General features: G+C 41.1%; 1 protein-coding gene across 1 annotated transcript in view; it reads left to right on the top strand.

Annotated features, from left to right (window-relative positions):
- Window positions 1–23,148, top strand: part of peak1 (pseudopodium-enriched atypical kinase 1) — a 102,009-nt gene that overhangs the window by 39,514 nt on the left and 39,347 nt on the right. Inside the window, 1 exon segment of the mRNA XM_054620091.1 lies at window positions 11,125–11,202. The gene's annotated coding sequence lies outside the window, so the exon portion shown is untranslated.

Raw genomic sequence — 23,148 nt, 5'->3', positions numbered from 1 at the left:
ACGCAGAAGCCCTTTCATATGCTTTGATCCTTTTAATAATTATTTGCTACGCCGCTGAAGAAAGGAGGGCAGATTGAAAAGGCGCCAGAATGCTATGTACTGATAGTAGCGTTGAGAAAGAGGGTGAGAGCAAGACTTGGAAACGTTCTGCGGTGTGGGAGTTTCAACAACCCTGTGTTGTCCTTCCCAGACATTTCCACTGAATATTTATAATAATAAAAAAGAAAAAAAGAAAACAGTAACAAGGCTATATCTGAAACTGTACATGCCAAAGGAAAACATTCCTGCCCTGGATAAACAATTCTTTGAATTGAATTCATATTTTTCCCTGTTTTTCTGCCTGCCCTCGTGAAAATAAATGGGCTGTTACTAATATTAGAAATCATCATTCACTGTCACCCTCCACACCATTTATTTTCTGCCATTTCTGATGTCTTTTTGATGAATTCTGAGTGCCTTATCTCATCCCTGCCGTCCTTTGCTGTTGGGAAAACGTTTCCTTCCTGGACAGACTCCTTATCTGAAGTGGCAGTGGATGGGCTCAGAACAGAGCTGGAATCCACATCCCCTACTGGTCTGCTGGCAAGGTCGAAAAAAAGGGAAAGCATTGGGGGGGGATGTCAAAAGCGAGCCAAGGAGCTCAACTGTGTCTTCTTCCTCCTCCCTCCACTGGGGTCGGAGATGGATTACAATGACGTTCTTACATTTCTCCATAGATACTGGAGCTCATACTGTCCTCTAGTCGCCTACTGGCTTCGTGATCAGAAAGCTTAATGGTCTCCACGTTTCCACTTAGAATCAAGAAGTTCATTTTTTTACAGGAATTGCTCGGATTTTTTTTTAAGTATAGCTATTTCAAGGTGCTCTTCTCCACTCAGGTAGTAGGAATTCCAAAGATCCTCATGACCACCAATATGTTTTGAATGAAAGGATTGTAATGCAGTAGGACACAGTAACAGCAAGTCACGCCTCATCGGTTAATGAGGGTTAGTTACTGGATCTTCAAAATCCCATCATATCACTTTGGAATTTCAGAAGTAGACAACAATAAAGACTCAAGCAGGATTTGTAGTTGTTGTTGAGAGAGAGCCAACGTTGCTGTTATGGTCTAGTTCTCTGTTAGTTCCTGAGTCACTGATATCCTTGATCGATAGCTGACTCATGTTTCTGCTTTAACAATGTTGTTAAGATAGACGTTTATGACCTCAGAGCTCAATAAAATGATTTATTGAAGTTCTTGGTAAATCTGCATAGGGAAAAGAAGAATGGCTCCAAGACTTGCACGCCTCACTCAACTTTATCTCCGCAGACACAACATGTAAAAAGGTAATCATTATAGTGACATAGTCCTCCCACGTGCAGGTAGGGCAGCTGATAGGACAGAGGGATGGATGATGCTGTCATTGCCCCCGTCACTCCATGGGGGGGGTATAAACGGGAGTGAGGGATTGTCTCAGACTTCACGATAAACGGAGAGACGGATGAGGATGACTAAGTGGGAGATGTGCCAACATATGTGTGAGGACTGTGATGAAGAGCAGCTGTTCAGCGAGGATCCATAGGTGTGTGTGTGTGTGTGTGTGTGTGTGTGTGTGTGTGTGTGTGTGTGTGTGTGTGTGTGTGTGTGTGTGTGTGTGTGTGTGTGTGTGTGTGTGTGTGTGTGTGTGTGTGTGTGTGTGTGTGTGTGTCAGGCGATATTCATGCGAGTAGAGACGCCTCACATACAAACAGGCAGCTCACAGATGAAAGGCGGTAAACCTTAATGGCAGGTTGGCCGAACATAATTGTGTCTAACCACAGGCATGTATCCTGGAAGCCAATCTGACATTAGTGTGGTCTCACACTGTTTGTTTCAGTTGACTCATGGAAGCTAAACCTGCCCTGATGAAATGGATATAAGTCTGGATGAAAATCCTTTCTAGCATGTGTTAATTCTTTTATCGCTTTGGGTTTTATGAAATCTCTAAAACAGACATAAGTGATAACCAGTAACCTTTAAAAAAAACATTTCCTGTCATGAACCAGTGTAGTAAGATCATTTTAGGTCCCCTATGAATTAATGTTATATTTAAAAAAAGACGCCTAATGTTTTATAAAGATCCTCAGAATGCATTATATTATGAAGTATTATGATACTTGACCTTGTAGGTTGTCAAATGTTCTTAATGAGTTGTGATTATTATATAAGTATCATGTGTGTGTATATATAAGTAGTTATATGATTATAAAGTGTTATAAGCAGATAATAATGCATTGTAAGTATGTTTATAATGCATTAAAGAAATGGTCTCCATAAGAGTGTTTGTTAAAGTATTTTTTTCTATTATCTATACTCTTCTGGATCTATTTATTTTCCGTACAAGTAGCGTTATCCGATGTCTTACAGTGGCATGTATTCCACCTGTTTATGAGTGTAGAATTCATCCTCGCAGTATAACCGTTATCAAACGGTCACGTGGCACCATCAGATCAGTAATATTTCCACGGAGCTATGTTTAATCTGATCCCACAAAGCGACCACAAAGGCTTTCTGTGTTATTTCAATCCACCTCCCAGGAAACGCCGGCTCCTATCAGCTATCTGTGAGGTCATTCTGATGACTAATTACTGGCAACTTTCTGGTTCGACTCCATCCCACCCCCCTTACTTTACTTTCATCCTACTGGCTTCCAATCCCTCACTTCCTTTTCCCTTTTCTTCACAACCATCCCTCTAGAGATCTTCCTTAGAAACCAAGGGTCTAAGAATGTTAGCTTTTCTTGGTTTCCTCCTTTTTCTTCTGTATCAGTTTTCTCTTTTTGTTGTCTTTTCTATTTTTTTTAGCTCATATTTATTCACTGCACGATGAAGCACATGCCACAAAGTGCATATTTCATTGATAACTTAATTCTCCGACATGCTCATAAAAATGCCTGCAGTTACACTGTTTAAATAACTACCTAACCAGCATTTTTCTCTCTTTTACAACCAAAGCCCTTGTGGGTTTTTGGACAAATTCCACCCCAAGTGCCCTGTTTTCATTCTGAATCTGGACTCCCCGGCCCCTCAGTGCAGAAGACATATGGCCCAGATGTCAGCACAGATGATGGGGCCACATAGACCTCCCCACGCATCAGCTGCCAACTGCACTGACATCTGCATGCATGGTACCTTTTGTTGTTAATAGGAAATGGCCTCTTTAAGCTAATTTAGTAGGAGCTCTGCCACAGAGACTAAACACTGGAAAAAGGCTGGCAGTCATCATCTCCCTCCATCCTCAGCGTTAGACATGCCGCATAAAAGCTTTGAGCGAGAATGCCTCCGATTTGTTTTGGTCGTTAAACAGTCACTCATAGCGCCGTCCTAATTTTAACAAATGTCTTGAAATTCTAGTAAGAGTGAGCAACCGTGGAAGCAGCCATGGAAACTAAGCGTACTACGTGTGGAAACTCTGATGGGGCTTGTTTAGGTTGGGCTGTTTGAGGCTCACGATCTGCACGCACGTTGGCGACCATATTGAAAATATTGGGTCCTCTTGAAGACGTTTGAGTTTACAGAGAACGCTACAGTAGCTGCTACTTCTTGTTTTGAACTTTTTGTTTTGTTGAAACGAGTTTTTAAAAGATACACCTGAATAAAAAATAGACACTTTTCAACAACACTGCTTCATTTAGTAGATGCTATACTACTTGGCATGTTTTCCTTGCTGTGAAAGCTTTTTGTCTCCACTCTCTACTTAGTTGTTGTACCAGAGCTCTCTGTACCAAAGTAATTGATTTGATATTCACTTTTCTTGACCTATAAATTAAGTTTCTAATGAAAGCATGTGCTTTTAATGCAGTAAGTGGGTCAAAAACTTTGAAGAAATGGACAAGGCTGAGGAGGCTAATGCAGGGACATTAGTTAGATTAGAGCTTTGAATAAAAACATCGCTGTTTTTTCTCGGTAGAGCACTTAAGCTACAACATTTTAGCTTGTCAAAGTAGGAAAAAAATATAATTAATAACATTAAAAACAGCCCAATGCCACTTAGGTGAGCGAGGTCTTGGTATTGTGCATGCTGGTTCACTGGCAAAGCTTACCGAGACATTTAATGGAACTCAGTGGTTGTTATTAAAAATGTGTTTCACCTGTGATGGCAAATCAAAAATATTCCCTGTGAAAAATATCCATTCAGAAAAAAATACAATATTCATAAAGAAAAAAGCGGCACGCTAACTATGTCACATTTCAGTCACATTAACATTCTTTGATAGCTCTCTAAAACCTTGAACACAGCTGCAGCCAAACAATCTGAGCTGTGAGCATTAACCAAGGACATAAAATCAAGTTTTTCTTCTTTATCTCCCAATGAACAGCCCTGCTAAGAAGTTGTATCTAGTTTTATAGACAGATACAAGGAGGATAACGAGCTTAATTTGCCAAATCCGTCCCTTCTGGATATTGACCTGCTCCACTGCTTCATACCTTGTACTTCAGTCGTAGCTGTTCAGGAAGAGGAAGCCGCTCTCTCTGTCTAGACTCGCTCACTTTACAAACCATTAGGCCACTGGTACATCTACTTAATTTGCACTAAGCAGACTGGAGGTTGCCTTTTGCTACTGCAAAGTGTATCGTTAAGAGGCATCATGAAACTGATCGGTCTCTCTGGGAATTCAGTCCTACTGGGAGAACCCCGCTCAACCTCGCTCTTTCATTTCATCTCTCTCTCTCACTGCTCACCATGAGAAGTTCATCATCTGTAGTGAGCTGGTCACACTTAGGGACTGAACACAACTACTGCTGCTAAAGTCACTTTGTCTTACTTCAGGTTTTTCTTTTACTTTTGCCCTTTTTTCTTTGAATATAAGAAGCCACGTTTTTTGGGATTCTGACCCTCCTGTATTAGACATAGCTCCTCTTTTTCCCTCTTGCTCTCCTTTCCTCTGTCTCTGCTCTGTGATGTTATGGCTCTCCCATCATGAACCACTCTCATACTTCTCCCCCCCTCCCTCCTTCCTTCCTCACACACAGCGCTGGAGCTCTCCCTCCCTCCCTCTCTTGTCTCTCATTCATACACCAGCTTCATATCGACTACGTTTTGTCATGTGGCTCTCTCTCCCGCCCATTCGTCCGGCCGGTGCCGCTGATCGGATACACGCCGCTGCTTTGTAAGTAGTAAGCCACGTTTTTTTTTTTTGTTTGTTGTTTACTCTTCGCCTCCCTCCTCTCCCTGTTCTCCGAGACTCACAACAACTGTTGCTGCCTCCTCGGTGTGACAGAGGCTCGCTAGCATACTGAGACACAGATGGAGAGGATGATCACGCTGGATTTACGAGATCCACGGAGGAAAGGTTGTGCAGAGGGAGAGATTAGATGAAGGGGAAGTCGGAGAGAGGGAGCCACAAGCCGGTAGATGCATCATTATTATCACCCCCCCCCACCCCCCGTCTCTTGTGTCAAGTTTTTCGGAAGAGGGGCTTTCAGCGCTGAAGGGACATCCTCTAATTGAGCAGGATGTGTGGCTTTTGGACAAGCTGGCTCACGTGTTAATGAGATCTCTTTATGCACAGGAGTAGCTGCTGCTCCTTAGTCACAGCTCAGTGTTACGGGACAACAATGGGAGTGTGTCACCACTCCGTTCAATGCTTACTCACACACCGCTTTTTTTTATCTGTTCATGCAATGTTTATGTTCAGTTGTACACTTGTATACGATATTGTTACAGCCTGTGCTCCTTTTTCTCGTCCTTGTGAATATTGCGTTTGTAAGGAAGCAGCTTTCTCAGCTTAAAAAGAAGAAAAGGGTTCAAAGGAGAAGGTTTATCTGCTTGTTTGCACCCTTTGACTCTCCTCTCTGCATTTTCAACACAATCCTTTTACTGTCTGCATAGAAATTCCATCCATAGTAAAAGGATTTTTTTTTTTACAGGATTTTAAATAACTGTAATAAATAACCTGAGAGTGAAAGAGAGAGAAATGCACACTGATATTACGATGGGGAGTGATTGATCCGGAAACCCTTTTCCCATATGCTCAAATGTGAAGGCAAAAAAAGTACACGCTCAGCAGTGTTTATACTACAGTCAAGTTATTTCAACTTGACGTGTGGCTTATCTGTGGCTATTTTTCGCTTTATGTATATTGGATTAATCCCGCCCCTCCTCCAACACATTTCTTTCTCATCAGCTTTAAAGCAGGAAGACACAATACACACATCTGCATGGTGGCTAATGCCTCTAGCCCTGACCAGAGAGGGTGTGTTTGGGTCTTGTTTTCAATTCACTCCCTGTTTATTCTCACTGCAGGGTGGAAGTCGCGAGTCAACAGACTCCTAATTTAAATCCATTCACGTGTCACCGGGCAGTGGATTTGCGTCTAGTGTGATTCAACCTGAACTCATTCAGCTGACTCTGGAAGTGAATTAAAAGCAGGATGTTAAACCTAAAAGTTATATGTCAATGTAGCAAGCGTAAAGCTCGGGCAGGCAACTTTTTTGAATTGATTTTAATATATGGCACGGCTCTAGCTTATAACAAATTCTACTCTACTAAAATTAGTTGCCTACCTTAACTTGAAGCCAGAGCAAGAACTTCTTCCAGGTTTTTCTTGCAAGGTGTTGATTGACATGTTATTTCAACTCGTGACAGAACTGAGGCCGGGCTCTGACTCAATGAATTGACGGGGTAATGAACCATTTGGAAATCCATCTACTGCCAACTCCAGAACATGGATAAACTACAGCTGCCACTTAAAAGATGTCTTCATATGGACTAAACCAAAGTTAAAAATCAAACTAAATGCATGATTATTGCTACTAATTTACTGCAGAATTAATGTTATTCTGCAATTTTTTTTATTTTTTTTTTATTTGCCCTCTTTAACTCTCCGGTCTGTGTTATCTGTCCCTTAAATAAGGAGTCACAGTGTTAGTTGTCACCGTGGAGCCCCCTATGCACCAACGGCAACGACGAGTCTGTATTTGAAAATGCAGAGTAGTTTGGAGATTAGATTTTGTAGGTTGTTATGGAGACAAGGACAAGATAGAGCAGAATGACAGACTAGGGGCCAGCACAACAACCATTCTGATGCCTGGGATGAACAGCAGGACTGATCTGTGTGTTCAGCGTAAGACACAGCTCATGGTGACAGTTTTCCTTGTCTGCGTGGCGTCGACTCGGCCACAAAGCCCTTGGATTTTGAAGTGATATTTGTTTGCGTTCTTCCGCTGAGCCCTGTTGTTGTGTAAAAGCTTCCTGTGTGTGTCAGTGCTCAACCATAGACTTATGCAATACATCCAACACACCGTATTTAAGAAAAACACAGGTTTTTACAGAGTACGACTGCTAAAACTGGTGTGAAAAATAGCAGTTTAGTACTTATACAATTTTCTTTTGTTGTTAAGAAAAGTTTGCCCAACAGCACCAAACTTTTCTTAACCAAAAAAAAAAATAATTGTATTTGCATTCTATCATGCAGTACGACTGAAACGCCACTGACAGTTGTAATTATGTTGTGAACATACCTCACATAGTAACCTCCAAACAACACATGCAATAATTGTGGAGCTCAGTGAGTGTGGTCACCTGCTGTGTTTTGCTCGACAGCCACGTGCGTGTGATTGATGGAGTCATTAAACCTTAATCCAGACTTCCTGGAGATGTTATGCACAATTTGAGTTTAAATACTTAAGAGTATGGTTTGCCACAACACGGGTATTCATTTTGATTCCTGTGTTTGTGTTTCTGGTCTGATTTCTTTTTTTTAATTTGACCCGTCCTTTACTTGTCTGACTGGTTCCTCTGTGAGCTATTAGCTCCGCCTTTCTGCAGCCGGCGTTAATGACAGTGAGTCAGCAGATGATGCTCACAGAACCTGGCCGTGGACAGACAGGGGAAGGTGAAGGTGATCTGGGAGACAAATGAAAACACTTTGTGCAAAGATGCCAGTACATCAGTGCTAATTATTCTCCTATCGGATCGAACAAAGACCGTATGACATGTACAGAAATGTGGCATAACGTTTACATAAAGATAAAGTTAACCATTTTCCTACTTTTTCATCTGGTTCAAAAATGATTTCACATCTTTTGGCACTTTAATAAGCAACTTGTCCAAAAGTTGCTCTGATGCTTTCTTTCAGTAGCGACGCCAAAGAGAAGTCAAACACTGCGACTTGAAGCTTGAATCACATACACTGTAGTTATTTAACAAAGCTTACGTCTAACAGCCACGGCAGTTAACAGTACATTTATTTTTCAAGCCACCCAGTCATTCATTGAAAAAAAAAAAAAAAAAAAAAAAAAAGCACTCAGACAGTCAATTAAAAGCCTGTTAACCACCCGAGTGTGCCAGTCAAATATTCAAACTGTTATTAAGGTAGCGGAGCAGGAGCAGCAGCAGCAGCAGCACACACTGGTGTCCCACTAAGTGCACCTCTCAGAGGAGACAAACCAACAGAGTCCTGTGGAAGGGGGATTTTACAGGTAGCAGATGGACTCCTACAACCAGCTGTTGTTTACCAGGTAGGAGGGAGGGGATTGTGGTCGGTGAAGTTAAAAGAGGCAGGGCCATGCGTGTTATGGCACCTGCAAACGCCACGCTTTAATTTTAAAGTCTGCTGAGATGTGCAAAACAAACAGTGGTGGACTGCAGCAGCCTCTGAAGGTGAATACAACAACACAGACACGCTTGTGACTATCAATGTTTGGAATCTACGTAGAGGAAATGTACAAAAAAACAACTTGTACTATGCATTGTCCGCTGAGCCCTTTGACTAGGAACTGCTCCAGCTGACCTGCTTGGGTCATCTGGAGTTGGTTTTATTTGGCCACCTGCATGTGTATAGTTATTGGAGTGTGTGCAAAGACCAGTGCTGGATAAAAGCAAATGTCATTCTACAGTACGAACACAATTTAAGAGAGCATAGGGTGTATAATCCGGCTCCTAATCGTAAGCTTTAGAAATGCTTTTCATGAATTTTTCTGTTATAAAATGAGTTTGACCTTATCCGGGACGACGTCTCCTGACTTACATTACATCTCCAGCCCCACACTGTACATTTCTTTTTCAACCTGAGTCCTGTTTTTTTGTTGTTTCACGCTTGATTGTTAAAACATTTCACTCATTCAGTTAGTTGCCGTCATATGGGGACAGGCACTCGAACAGAGACGATCATTCCAATTCTAAACAAACTCCATTTTTCTAATCTTAAGTGATTGTGTAATTATCTGTCTTCCACATCAGAGATAGCTGGTAGAAAAGCCTTTGTTTCCTCCTCAATGTGAGTCTAGTAAAGGCTGAGGTTTGCTCGTGTTGTTTACGCCGCAGTACTCACGCCATATCCTGAATCACAGCAATTAAGGCTGCTGAGAACAAAATAATGATATGATATATGAATGATGGTCAGAGCTACAGAAATAGTGTGAAAGAAAACAAATCTGTTTCCCTCCAACTAACAGGCACGCTGACAGTTCGTCAGGCTGAACCGTTGCTGGCTTGTGGCCTGAGAGTTGTCAGAAATGTTCTTTGGATGTCATCAAAGCTGTGGAGCTGGGTGTTTATGCTCTGCATGTAAATTAGGAAACTGACAGGATCATGACAGGAAGTTGTTCCATTATACTAATGTGATGGTTTCATAATTGATTGTGCTGGGTGTTTCACTGGAAACTTGCATGGGCATCCTACCGAGACCTTTAAATCATCAACGATGCAACAACGACGACAACAAAACCCATAACCCATGGAGAATGAGGCTGGTAATGAAAAGCAAAATGGAGTTGTGCTACGACAATGTTGCCCAAGAGCACAAATGTTGAGTAAAGGGGGAAGTTTACTCACAAATGAAGAACATTTATAAAACCCAGATTGCGTTTATTCGTAACATGGGTTCATTTCCAAGGATTTTCTCTCCACATTCCCTTCTTCTTCAAATCCCTTTTCCATTCTAAAGCAAATCAGTGGGCTAATAAAAAATAAAATAAAATAAACTCAAGGCTACTGAGATCACTGTGGCTATTTTTTTATCCCCCAAGAAGAAGAAGAACCGTCCTCGTTTGAATGAATGCAGGATGGGTTTTTTTTTAAGATACAATCCTTGACATGGGGGGAGGGGGGGGATGGTTTTGCAATATTTTCTGAAGTTGTCCTCGGTTGCATAGCAACACTCACAGAGCCAGCTATTTTGTCTTCAAGAACCACATCAAATAGTCCTTAGAGGAGCAAAAGGAGGCTTCAGTAGGGAAGTGAGCTCAGCAATTTCAATGCATTGACAGAAAACGTGTCCTCCCTTCATAGTTAGCGTTAAATCCACCAACTGGATTAGAAGAGCTGCTACTGTCCAGTTTATTTTCAGCACGCATGAGACCAGGGCGAGATGGATGCTCGCATGCAGAAGTGCGAATGTAAAACATGACAAATGTTGACCAGAGAATTATGCCTTCTAAAAAAAAAACAGTAGGCGCCATTACTGTTTTTGTTTTTTTTTATGTTTTTAATGTCTTTTGTGTATTTTGGTGGGAAATGTGACTTTCACTGAGAATAAAAGTATCCTTTTTTCTCACGCAGTTTCACTCAGCTGCTTCTTTGGTGGTTTTGTCAACAGCACAAACTAAATTCTTCGAGAAAATGCAGAGAAATGTGCCAATCAAACACTTTCCAACCATAGATGCGTTTAAATCGCCATCAAATCAAGTTAATTGTGGTTAAAGCAGGAACATCTGTAAAGCAGTAAAGAATATTTGGTAGAGTAAATGTTGTCCAGCTGCATTGGAGTGAAAATGAACAAGAGCTATAAACAAATTATATTTAATCCTAACCATCTCACATTGTAACCAAACAGATAAAAAATGACTTCATATGCATCGACTTGTATCCGCTGGTCTGTTGGCCTCTAACGTGATGGAGAGTATTATTTCCACGTGCTAAATGTTCCAGTAAATCTGAAGTGTGCTCTGTAACGCCGCGCCAGAACAACAACTTTCTGTGAAAACCAGCCAAGATGTTAAAAGATCTGTTTTATAGGCAAAAACTAACCGAGCGCTCTCTTCTTCTTCCCTCCTTCCTCTTTCTATCCCCACCCCTCCTCCTTCATTTTCTCAAACTCTCTTTCTGTTCCTCTTCATCTCTCTGTCTTTCTTTCCCCGTTTCTGTCTCTCCGTCATCTGTAGGTTCCTAAAGTGGGTGCTCTCTGCTTCAACTTCAACCAACTGGGACTCCATGGCTGCCAGGGCTTGATTCTCTGCACTGTGAGTTCATTCTTCTTTTGTGTGTGTGTGTGTGTGTGTGTGTGTGTGTGTGTGTGTGTGTGTGTGTGTGTGTTGGTCTGTGTGTGTCCATCTGTTTTTCTTTTCTTGACTGTCTATGCAGCATGTCCACTTGCATTAAGGACATGCCAAACCCTGACTGTTTGTCCTCTGCAGTCGCTGCTTCTCCATGACTTTTTCTTGTGGCGCTTTTTTTTTGATTTGCATAGATTATAATTTTTGCGACTCTTAAATGTTAATGCCAAGAAGAGTCTGGTCACTCCTTATGGACCAGTTGTTGTTGTTGTGTGATTCCACTCTCTGCACTGCTCTAGCATAATCGTACATTAGTATTGCAACACTGGCTTTCTCTAACAAAAAGAATTGTATGCATGAAGCCAGTGTTCTCAACCTAATGACTGACAGGCTGTGTTTTTAATTACAAACACTGCAGTTTTCTTATTAGTGATTTCAAAAACCACTCATTCCATCCATATTTGATGTTATAAATAATATAAGCATAACAGCTGGTATGGTATTTTTTTTTTAATGGATTTTTAATGTCCTGAGTAGAAGCTGAGAAGCACTACGGCTGATGCTTTTAGCGGAACAGTGGGAGAATATTACATTATGCTATTAAGAGTGGGTATTGGATTGTTGTTGTGCCAATATGTTCTTTTTATTGATTTTGAAAAGGTAGTCAAAGACGGAAAAAATCCTCTCGCTGAGGACTGAGATAACATTTTGCCCACCGCCAACTTTGGTAAACTATTTTTCATTATAAATGTGGGTAACCTTTCGAACACTTAAGACTGTATGAACACAGAATCCACAGGTGTGTCTTCTACCGCCGGTGTCGCCATAGTGTGATTGCATCGCACGCCAATCCGCTTGTTAAGATAAGATAAGATAAGATAAGATAATCCTTTATTAGTCCCGCAGCGGGGAAATTTGCAGGCTTACAGCAGCATAGAGTTAAAGTGCACACAAGAGACATAGTAAAGAAAGACAAGATAAAAATAAAAATGAAAATAAAAAATAAAAATAAAATAAAAAAACAAGTATTATAAATAAGCAATAAATTGTTGCGCTGACCTCGGCATATGTTGCTCACGGTGTACGGCTAAAAGTTTCTGGGCGGAATGTGATTTCACATGACGTGCCTCGGTCTACGTACGGTGTATTCCTCTTGCGGCTGCATGCTCCTGACAAACGGGGAAATTTTGATTTATCTTTGACAGAAAGAAATCTACCTTTTAATATTGTCAGAATATAGACTATAGACCCTCTGGAACTCTCTCCCCAAACACATCCGAGACTGCAACGATCTTTCGATGTTCAAACCAGAAATCAAAACTCACCTTTTCAGAACTGCTTTTAACGTGTGACGAATGCTGTGTGCTTTAAGTTTCTAGTGTGAAGCTTTTTATGATGATTTTGAAACGTCTGTAAAGCGTCTTTGAGAACTTTAAAAAGCTCTCTATAAATAAAATGTATTATTATTATTATTAAAAGTCCATATTGTTTAGTTAAAACAATGTTTTTGGATCAGTGCACACTGACGGTCAGAGGTTTCTGCACTGCATGTTCTAAACAACTATACATATTAGTGAAGCATGTAATGTGTTTATGTATATCTTTATTTTCCTTTTTAAAAGCAGTAATAGTAGATTTTTTGGGGCCAGTTGGGGATTTATGATTCTCAGGGTGATTTTTCACTACGATCAACCCCTTTCACATTACACATAGTCACTTGATCCATCGTCACTATGGAAATAGTGATTCGAGCAGCTTCAAATTGTTGTTGACATTGACATTGTTTTTTAAAATAGTCTTTTACTTTTTTTGAACATTGCCGTGCACTTATTATCTTGCTAATGATCTCTGGTTCCACATGTCTCAGTGCCAGCTGGGTAAAAAGCAGCCATCTGTGTTGTGTCTCTGCAGGTTCAGGTCCTGCTCTGTTTGCATGTGCTCTGTCTCCACAGCTCCCACCACAGATGTTGTTCATTTCTATGTGTGTGTGTGTGTGTGTGTGTGTGTGTGTGTGTGATACAACAACAGATACATTGTGTGCCGTACTTGACCTTTCACAAAGAGACACCAGACAACTATTTCCTCTTTAGTTTTGTCTACAACATTTGCTTTTCTTTGCTGCTCTGTATTCAGACCCTGAAGATACACACACATAGAAAATACATGATAAGTTAGGTTTTTTTTTTTAAATATAAATCAAAGGACTTCATTTGGAACCATGAATAGCACAGGGTTGCCAAATATTACAAAGGAAAAAAAGTATTTTCTGTAGTTTTAAGGAAGTTGTGGTTCTTCCAGTTTGGTAATTTGCAGAAAAAATGTCAAGACTTCATAAATATGAGTTGAATTTATGATAATTCCTAAGCCCCCTTGGAGGATCTGATGATTGCACATGTGTGACATTGCGATATAGATGCTGAAACAACATATTTTTCATCTCTCCTCCATGCCAAGGGTTGGAAAAAGTACATGTAGTAAGCAGCAAACACTGGCTGGCAGCAAAACTCCCCCTCACAACCAGGAAGTGTGTGGAATCTGACTTTCTTATTTTTTCTTTTTTTTTAATGAGACCCGTCAGGCTCGATTTCACACACATGCACCCACTGAAAAATGTTTCTGGGCCGGTTGGAGGAAGCGAGGAGGATGAAATGCTTGTTCAGGCAATTCAGAGCTACTCCACCTTTTCAGCCTGAGCTCCTCCACAAAGCATTGATGCTCCTTCTCTCTTCCAAAGCTCTTGACCCCTACAGGCAGCTGCTCGCCTTCATCCCCCCTTGTGCATTTCACCTGTTAGTGTCAGTGGCGAGGGAGGACATCAGCTCAGATCTCTCTCTCTCTCTCTCGCTGTGTCTCCCTCCTCTGGTATCCGTTAGTTTCTGCTGTCGTTGGTTTGTTTTGCACTTGGCAGTTAAGAGCAGCGAGGTGTTGTGTTCACTGTAATTGGATGATGTGCCTTTCCAAACTGTTGATGCCAGCAGCGGTTTTTTTCTTGAACCACACCTCTCATCGCCTTCCTCACAGCCACTAAGAGAAATTATTTCTGACATTGCAAAAAAAGGAAAATCTATGTGTCTATAAACTACTGTAAACAGCGATGGACTGGTCGGGGATTTGTTGCTGTTTTTTTGTGACGGATTTTTGCAGGCTACCTGGATGCTACCTCTGCTCTTGTATGACCCTCCCGCAAATGTCTTCCATGTTCTGCAGGAATAAAGCCCGCTCCACTTTCTGTTCATGATTCCAAGATTCAGGCCAACACAGCTGCTCCTCTCTTTCTGGAGTTGATCATTTGTCAACTTGGAAGCTCTACTGTCAAGTTTTAAGGACACATTTGGTGCCAAAGTATGGAATTAATCTTTGATATCAAACTGGATCTCATTAAGGAGTACAATTATTTCATTATCAAAGTCACATTTTGGAGTAAAAAAAAACAAAAAACACCAGCCCTGATTTCACATAATGCAAAAAGACAGCTGGGAATGTTTTCCAAAGTGGAGCCAGATTTTTGGATTAGCATAGCAGTTCTCCGGAGAGCACAGTTAGCAGGCAGAGAAGCCGACAAAGCCACGGTTAAGCCATTAGCCCCCCCCCCCCAATACAATCAGCCTAACAGAGTCCAACACCACCACCACCACCACGGGAAAAGCAAGAGAATTTCTATTTTCACCAAAACACTGGTTTCATTTTATTGGTCTTAATTGCTAACTGTTATCAAATGTCGTCCCCCCCCCCCCCCCCTCCCCCCCCCCACCAGCTTCTCATTTCTCCTCAGGTAGAGCACTGTTGCAGAAACAGGCGATTGTTCTTTGAAGAAAGTAGGACGAGTTTCTCCAGCAGCTTGGGTTTTGTCTCGGGGCTGTTTCAGTCTTCTGTAGCTTCCTATATATTCTGCCTATACATTCTGTTTCTCATGCATGCACTCCAGAAAGTCTAATTAAGGCCTGGATAGTTGGAGTAATAGTGCCTTTTTTTGTCTGCATTTTGCATTTAAATGAAATATATTCAAAGAAAGGGGACACTTAATGTCCTAGTTTTCCTGTAATTTTGAACATTTTCAAGTTATGAAACCATTTTTATGTGAGCCGACTTGGGAGTTTCTCTCTTAAATATATGTTATCACTTGTTTTAGGTCTGTCTGAGAACGGAGCTGACAAAATGAAGGGAAAGCTTTAATATACCAATAAAAGTATACGTGTTGATAGGAAGGGGAACACGCTGCCTGCCTTGCATTGAAAGACTGAGCACATCCACTCTGTCTCTGTGTGTGTGTGTGTGTGTGTGTGTGTGTGTGTGTGTGTGTGTGTGTGTGTGTGTGTGTGTGTGTGTGTGTGTGTGTGTGTGTGTGTGTGTGTGTGTGTGTGTGTGTGTGTGTGTGTGTGTGTGTGTGTGTGTAAGTGTGATATCACAGGCCTGAAGCCAAAAATCATTTTCTGTGATCCCAGCTGATTGCTGGTTCCCTTTACCCCCCACTGGCCACCCCAGGAATACCCAGCTCTCAGGGCGACGCTGTGCCCTGGATGCTTGTTTTTTTTCTGGTGCCAAACAAGCCTCTGTTCTGTAGGAAACAGAGGGAACGGCAATGTGAGAAACCCCCCCCCCCCCCTCTCATGAGCTCTCCACAGCGGTCGCCTGCCCCTGGCTAATCACCGCGTCTATTACACCAGAGCGTGGAGAGCACAAGTGGCTGAAAGTGAGAGAGCGAGAGTGAACGACCGTATGTGGGTGAGAGGGAGAGAGGGTATGTGTGTCTGTGTTGGTGTGGCGGCGTGGGTGAGAGACGTAAGAGAGAGAGAAACAAATCTCATGATGACATGCGTGTTATTTATAGCCCCACAGCCGGATTGAGCATTAATATAGAGCCGCTACAGAGCCGCAGTTGTGTGCAGTAACTCAAGGTTTGAATGTTTCAGTTGGTATCTATATACTTTAAATGATACATGTGCGTTTCCTTCTTTTTCCCATGACCAGCACATTAACTCAGCAGTGACTGAACATGTTTCAAAAGCCTCGTGGTCTTCTTTTCCAGCATCGCTTTGCATGCAAGTTTTTAAGACATGCTCCAAAAAAACAACATTGCACATGTTTGACCGAGGCAAGCTAAAAAGGCCTCTGGGTTTCTCACTGAACAGACTCCAGATCTGTTGTAGCAACTTCCTCCTGACTGTTTTCTTTGTTGTTTGTGTTCCAGAGTTTTTTGGTTTTTTTTTTTGGTTCTCTCTATAGTTTTGTTACCACTGGGGATTTCTAAAGAAATGTTTTTAAAGGGGGAAAAGAAAAAAAACATTCCATAACCAGCACATGACTTTGGACAGTCGAGATGCTTTTCCTGAAACATAAATAGCTTTTTCTTTTTTCAAAAGCTACACGGATCAGAGCCAATTCTCCAACCTGTGATGATATCATGTTGCACATTTTTTTTTAGCCGCTCCAGTGACAAGGACTTTGTGAACACTGAGGCAGCAGGCACTGTGATTTCCGTGGAGCACAAGGAACATTTTGTTCCTGTTCAGAATTTAGAAGTTATGCACACATAAATAGTTGTAAGCAGGTGGGTAGCTCTAAAGAAGCAGCCTTGTACTTCTTTCCAACGGAACATGTTTAATGGCATTGGTTATTCCCATTAACTTCAATGAATATCCAATCATTTGACATTGAAGGGGGATTTTGGGGATGTTGTCAATGAGGCAAATAGAAATATCTCTTAATTTGTCCCTTAAAATGACTACCAGGCTTTATACCTTTAACAAGGCAGGTCCAAAAAATGATGCTCTGCTCTAAAATGAGCTCCAACAACAGTTTAATAAGCAGTATTAGCTTGAGCAGTACATACTGTATTACATATAGGATATTTGAATACAGCTACAGTACAGTATATCTTAAGGACACCACACATAATACATTTGTTTTAGCGTTCCCTGCTGCTGCTCCAGCTTTCCTCAAATGTCCTTTTTTAAGTTTTATAAAAAGGTGCTACAAGTAGCAACGTTTTAAACACACTGCTAAATGTTCTCAGTAGAGGTGTTATGATACCCAACAACTTTACTAATGTTACATAATTCGTTCCACTTTGAGTAGGTATCACACTTTCCGAATGGCTGATATTTATTTTGGGAATGAAACTTTTTTTATTTGTGTCATTTGTGTGTGTGTGTGTGTGTGTGTGTGTGTGTGTGTGTGTGTGTGTGTGTGTGTGTGTGTGTGTGTGTGTGTGTGTGTGTGTGTGTGTGTGTGTGTGTGTGTGTGTGTGTGTGTGTGTGTGTGTGTGTGTGTGTGTATATAATGCCCTCCCACACATCTGGCTGTGTCTGCTCTGCCACTTTGCTGGTGTTTGTCTGGGGGCCAGCGGGTTGGTCTCCCCAGGGAGCTGCACTGGCTCTTTCCCAGGCCCGACTGCAGCAACTCTCCCAGAGCTTTCACAATCCCAAACACTGCGCTGGAATGTTGTTGCTTTCTGTTTTTTTTTTTTTTTTTTTCTGGTTTTTTTCTCTCCTTTTAGTTTTGCTCTCCCTCACTCTCTCTTTGTCATTGAGTTTCTTCTACTGCCTCTCTCTCTCTCCAGTTGGTGCTTTGAGCAATGCCTGCCCATCGAGTGTCATTGCAAACCTAACCGATCATATTATATTGCGTTCTGCTTTGCATGAAATATGTTCAGAAACTGCATATTGAGCCTCCAAGCTGCAGAGAGGTAGATAACCTGAAAAGATTAAACACAATGGGACTCACTGGCAGTTTATCAACCTGATGGGAAGATGTCAGAGTTTTATTCTCAAACCTTTATTTATCTTAAAGCTTAAAAAGAATCAATGAAGAAAAGGAGACGTCATACATTCCATTATATTCCAGACACACATGTTTCTGCTCGTACAGGTGTGTTTTGATTGCAACTACAAATAAAAACTTTACATTTACAGAGTGATAATCACATTTGTCCAAGACGATCAAGAGCTAAAAGTTGACGTCCCCAGCAGCTATATTAAGACGAAACTGCAGCTTACCTTCCGGTGTAATTGTTGAACAACCGACACCGACATGTGGAACAACCAAGGGCTCATGACTGAACCTCAATACTCCAGTGTGGACATTGTTTTGACAGATATCTGGTGTTGCATTGGCTGTTTCAAGTCCAATCTGCCAGGGAATCGTCTACGGGAGGTGAGCGTATAATGAGGTCGTCTGGTTGTCACATTACTCATCGCCGCCTGCCAGCGCTTCTACTGAAAGGGCTTGTACAGTCCATGTTTTTAGCTTGTTTACTCCGGCATAACTCGAGGCTTGAAGGAACTGAAGAGCGAGCCTCGTAAATGTGTGCTCTAATTGCTGGCAACTCATTTTGCCCGCTCCATATCCTTATGGATTCAGTTGGCAGAGAAAATACAAATAATCAAACAAAGAAGACTTCTTATTACAACCTGAAATCATTCTGCAGTAGATCCATTTTTAGCAGCAATATATTTCACCTGTTTAAGGAATACAGCCAGGCGTGAAGCCAATGCGGAAGTGTCTTAAACTTGCATTCTATCTACTGGCCAGCAGGGGGCGACTCCTCTGGTTGCAAAAATAAGTCAAATTGCATGGAAGTCTATGAGAAAATGACACAACTTCTCACTTGATTTATTCCCTCAGTGAACATGTTAAACATTTGTATATGGTCTCATACTCTCGTTCAAGTCTTTTTCAATACAACATGATGTTCATTCAGTAAATTATGATCTGAATTAGACTAAAATAGACCATAAAGCAGAGTATACTTTAGGGCGGGCTTACTGTGATTGGCATCTCCACGTCACTCCTCCACAGTCTAAATATGGTCACTTCCGTTCTCTGGTTGCAAAAAAAGCCTAGATGGCCACTGCTCTAATCCAAGATGGCGACGACCGAATCACTCTATCTAGGCTTCAAAACTGCAGTCAACAAACCAAAGGGTGCCATCACCATGACTACAACCACTTCTTATATACATTCTATGAATAAACTGCTTAAAAACAGTATCTACACCCCCACTGTTCATTTCAAGGTCACATTCAGCTGTTCATAGGCTAATACCTCAGACAAGTGAAAGACATTTCTTCTCCTCAAACCTGATATTGTCCAACACCTACGTAGGATTAGAAGCATTCATGTGACTGACAACAATCTACAATGTCTCACTTCTCCGTAGTTCATCTTGATAATGTATTCCATGTGCATCATTACACTCTGTCTGTTGTTCTGACATTTTCTTAAGGCGTTGTGACCGTCCAGTGAACACACATACACACAAAACAGCAAAGGACATGTGACCAAACATAAACAAAGACACACTAAAACACACAACCCCCTATCCTTCATTCATACACACACACACACACACACACACACACACACACACACACACAGAGCCGGCCGTCTAACCACTTAGTGCATCACAGTGGATTCAGTCCATTACACTCAGTCCATCTTGTGTGTCATTAATATGGATGAGCCCCCTGATGGAGCAGGAACACTGCGAAGGGCCAATTTGGAATGAAAACCATTTCTCAAACATTTTTAAGTCCATTTAATGTATGATTGCATCGTACCATTTTTCTTCATATCATCAATAGCCGCCAAAATATTACAGTGTACAGTACCGTTCGCTACGCCATAATGCAAATTTGCTAACACAACCGTGGCATGATGGTCGACTGGTGATGGATGTTTGTTTGTTCCGTGTGTGTCGAGTTAAACCGCAGTGTTTTTTTCTGGTATTTATATTTATAAACGGGGTCCTCCTATATGTGACGAGTGACAGCACACAAATACTCTTAATGCACTATATTTTTCCTTCTTCTGGGGATGTATATTCACCATCCACCATCTGTAGTTTACTGTGGTAAGAGTTTTACCACATTGGCTGTCATTACTGAGTACATTCGGTCAGAAATCTGCTCATAAGAAGTTTCTTCGAGTACTTTGCTGTGACGGAGCTGTAGTGATGTGGATAAACTCCTCTCACCTCCTTTCTCTTGTCTGGCGTCCTTGGTGGTCTGCGTGTTGTCTTCTCACTGACTTGTTTAGATTGTGAAAGAAAGTCTCAGGGGGAAATTCTGTAGATTAAATACCATGTCTGTCACTGCAACTCATTTGTGGGAGTTTTTTTTTTTGCTTGTCTGTCTTGAGTTGTGCATATTTTCCTCTAGACTATTTTTTTTTTCCCCCCGACTGCAGCATATTATGCAGCTCACGTAAACTGTAACGGTGTGATTTACACATCTATACGTGCAGCCAAATTAGTGAACACATGATTAACTTCGGCTAATAAATCTGTCTTACGATCTGGCTGCTTATAATGGTTGGCCATTCATCTGTTCTATTGAATGGATGTCTTTTTAATGGGATTCACAACACACTGTGAGAAATGAGGGCTGTAACGGTTTAAGTGGTATGTAGTTTGACAAACATGATGGTCATACGATGGCATGGCCCAGACCGACAGAGTGAGGAAAGAACAAACCAGAACACCTAAACCTCGCCGCTTTCAAGCTGCCTTTAGATGGGAAAACGCAAAACGGAATAGAATAATTACAAAGCAGTTGGCATATACATTGGTATATTGCCATGGTGGAACTAATTGTAAAAATCCGTGCAAGTAATTTCAGTGTCATAACATTAGATATGCTTTTCAGTTTTAAAGCAGATTGTGACCTGTTGCCTTTTGGGAAAGGGTTTGTTCAGTGTTCACACAAGGCGTTACACAAGTGTTTTAAATATTCCTTTTTTTATTTATTTATTTTTTTAAATGAAAAAGGTTTACCAAGGTTACAAGGGGATAAAATGCTACCTCACTGCCCAGGAGGATGCTGTCGGTCTTTGACACTTCTGTCTGTTGAAAATAAATGAAAAATAAAACAGGTTTTTATGCATTTGGAGTTCTTTTTTTACGGGCTTTTGTGGGGGCATGAACCCAACCATGACTCCTGTGACTGACTGCAAGAGAGATGAAACAGAGTGATATCTCAGTCTTGCTTGTTGCCCGTTCAGGCTGGCCTCTATCGTGGTTCTTTTATAGGATCAGTCTATTTCACTTCGCTTCACATTACGGACTAGAATAATACTCTTTATTTTTTATATAGAGCTCACAGGCATTTCTATAGCCCTTTCAATTTTCATTGTCTGTCCTAATTTAGAAAATGTCACAAAGCAGAGGGGACTGTTCACTTATTCCAAATTGAGCTTCCACTTTTACTCATAAATGAGATATCAAATTTTCTGCCGGCTGAATGGTTGATTTTTACTTTAAACTGAAGTTCAATTGAGCGGCTAATGAGAGTCGTACTTGCGTAAAAAAGCTCCTTGAAACTGGAGTGACATGCAGAGGAATCACTTTGGCAGAATCCCTCTATGGACGGCAGCTGAAATTTTTGTAGAAATTGGAAATCATGTGGAACAAGTCAGCTGTGACCCAGAGGGCTTTGCTGCTGAAATTCAGAAGCTGGTTGACATGTGCCAGCACTGCTGTGCACATACGTACACGCCCAAACATGGCTCTGGAAGATTTTTCCGAACCCGTCATTGCCACATATAGGTAGATTTTTTTTATGTTTATGATGAGACTTGTTATGCACCATTCAGCTCCCGTGGCTAAGTGGAGAGATTATTATTATAATGGCACAACACTAACTATACCTTCAGGTAGCAATGCTTGAATAGCTGTGGGAGATGTTTGAAGGTCATCACTTTAAATCCGGGGATGAGCCGAACAAATCTGAGGAAAGGAGACAATAAGTGCAGGCTGCAGTCCATTTACTGCTGTCAGAGTACCCTTCAGCAAAGTACTGAACGGCTGCTAACAGCCTGTAGTACTACTGCATCTTTATTAAGAAAAACATAGCAATGACCAGGCGGAAGGATTTATAGATGAACACAATAGGTAAGGGGTGCATTGATACATTTATGAATGTGCAGTGCAGATTAGAGCTGGACCTATTAATATAAGGATTTGTGTATATGTCAGACAGTTAATAAGTAGAAATATGCCAAAGATATGTTTCAGGTTATTAAGAAATTGTGTTTCTGTTATATAATTTGAAAAAAAAAGCAACATATAGTGGATATATAATGTAAGTCTTTATCAGAATTTATTAACTCTCAAATTGTGTTACTTATATCACCATTAATAAATCAGTATTGGTCGGGCTGGTACAATTATAGTAAAAGTTATTTTTATGACATTACATTACATTCGTCTGGCAGATGCTTTTGCCCCAAGCGACTGAAGTTGTTTTTCTCTCTCTCTCACTCACACACAACACACACACACACACACACACACACACACACACACACACACACACACACACACACACACACACACACACACACAGCACACACACTGAGATAAATTTGGGGGTCGATTGTCTGGCTCAAGGACACTGGGGATCGAACCACCAACCTAAGGCCAATCTGCACTTGGGTTTCAACTTTTTCATCAACATTTTTTTTTGTTCCCCCAAGGAAAGGATGTGCTCTAGTGAAACAAAAAAAAAAACCCATCTAAGAAACAGTTCCATCAATGACAGATGGGACTGAGCAAACAGCAAGGAAGTTATCAAATGGAATGATTTCTTCTAACTCACTCAAAACAGCTCCTGGTTGAGAAAATCACTACAGTATTTACACTCAGGCTTGATCAGATATACTAACTTAAGCTTTTGATAATTACAAAACATGTTAACATAGATATCATACATATTCCATAGCATTAAGCGTGGTAAAAACGTCCTACAGTGTGTGTGTGGTTCTTGGCCCATTTTGCTCCTATCCTAAAAAATACATATTTTGATATAATACTGTAAGAATAACTGATGGTGGATTCTTTTTTTAAAGAACTTGTGGTGACAGACACTGGCTTACTGTTGACTTAACAAACAACCCGAGTACACAGCTCTCTCCTAC

Source organism: Anoplopoma fimbria, chromosome 19, assembly GCF_027596085.1.
Source record: "Anoplopoma fimbria isolate UVic2021 breed Golden Eagle Sablefish chromosome 19, Afim_UVic_2022, whole genome shotgun sequence".
NCBI classification, from domain to species: Eukaryota; Metazoa; Chordata; class Actinopteri; order Perciformes; family Anoplopomatidae; genus Anoplopoma; species Anoplopoma fimbria.
The sequence above is the reverse complement of the archived record's forward strand: the minus strand, read 5'-3'. Positions and strand labels throughout refer to the sequence as shown.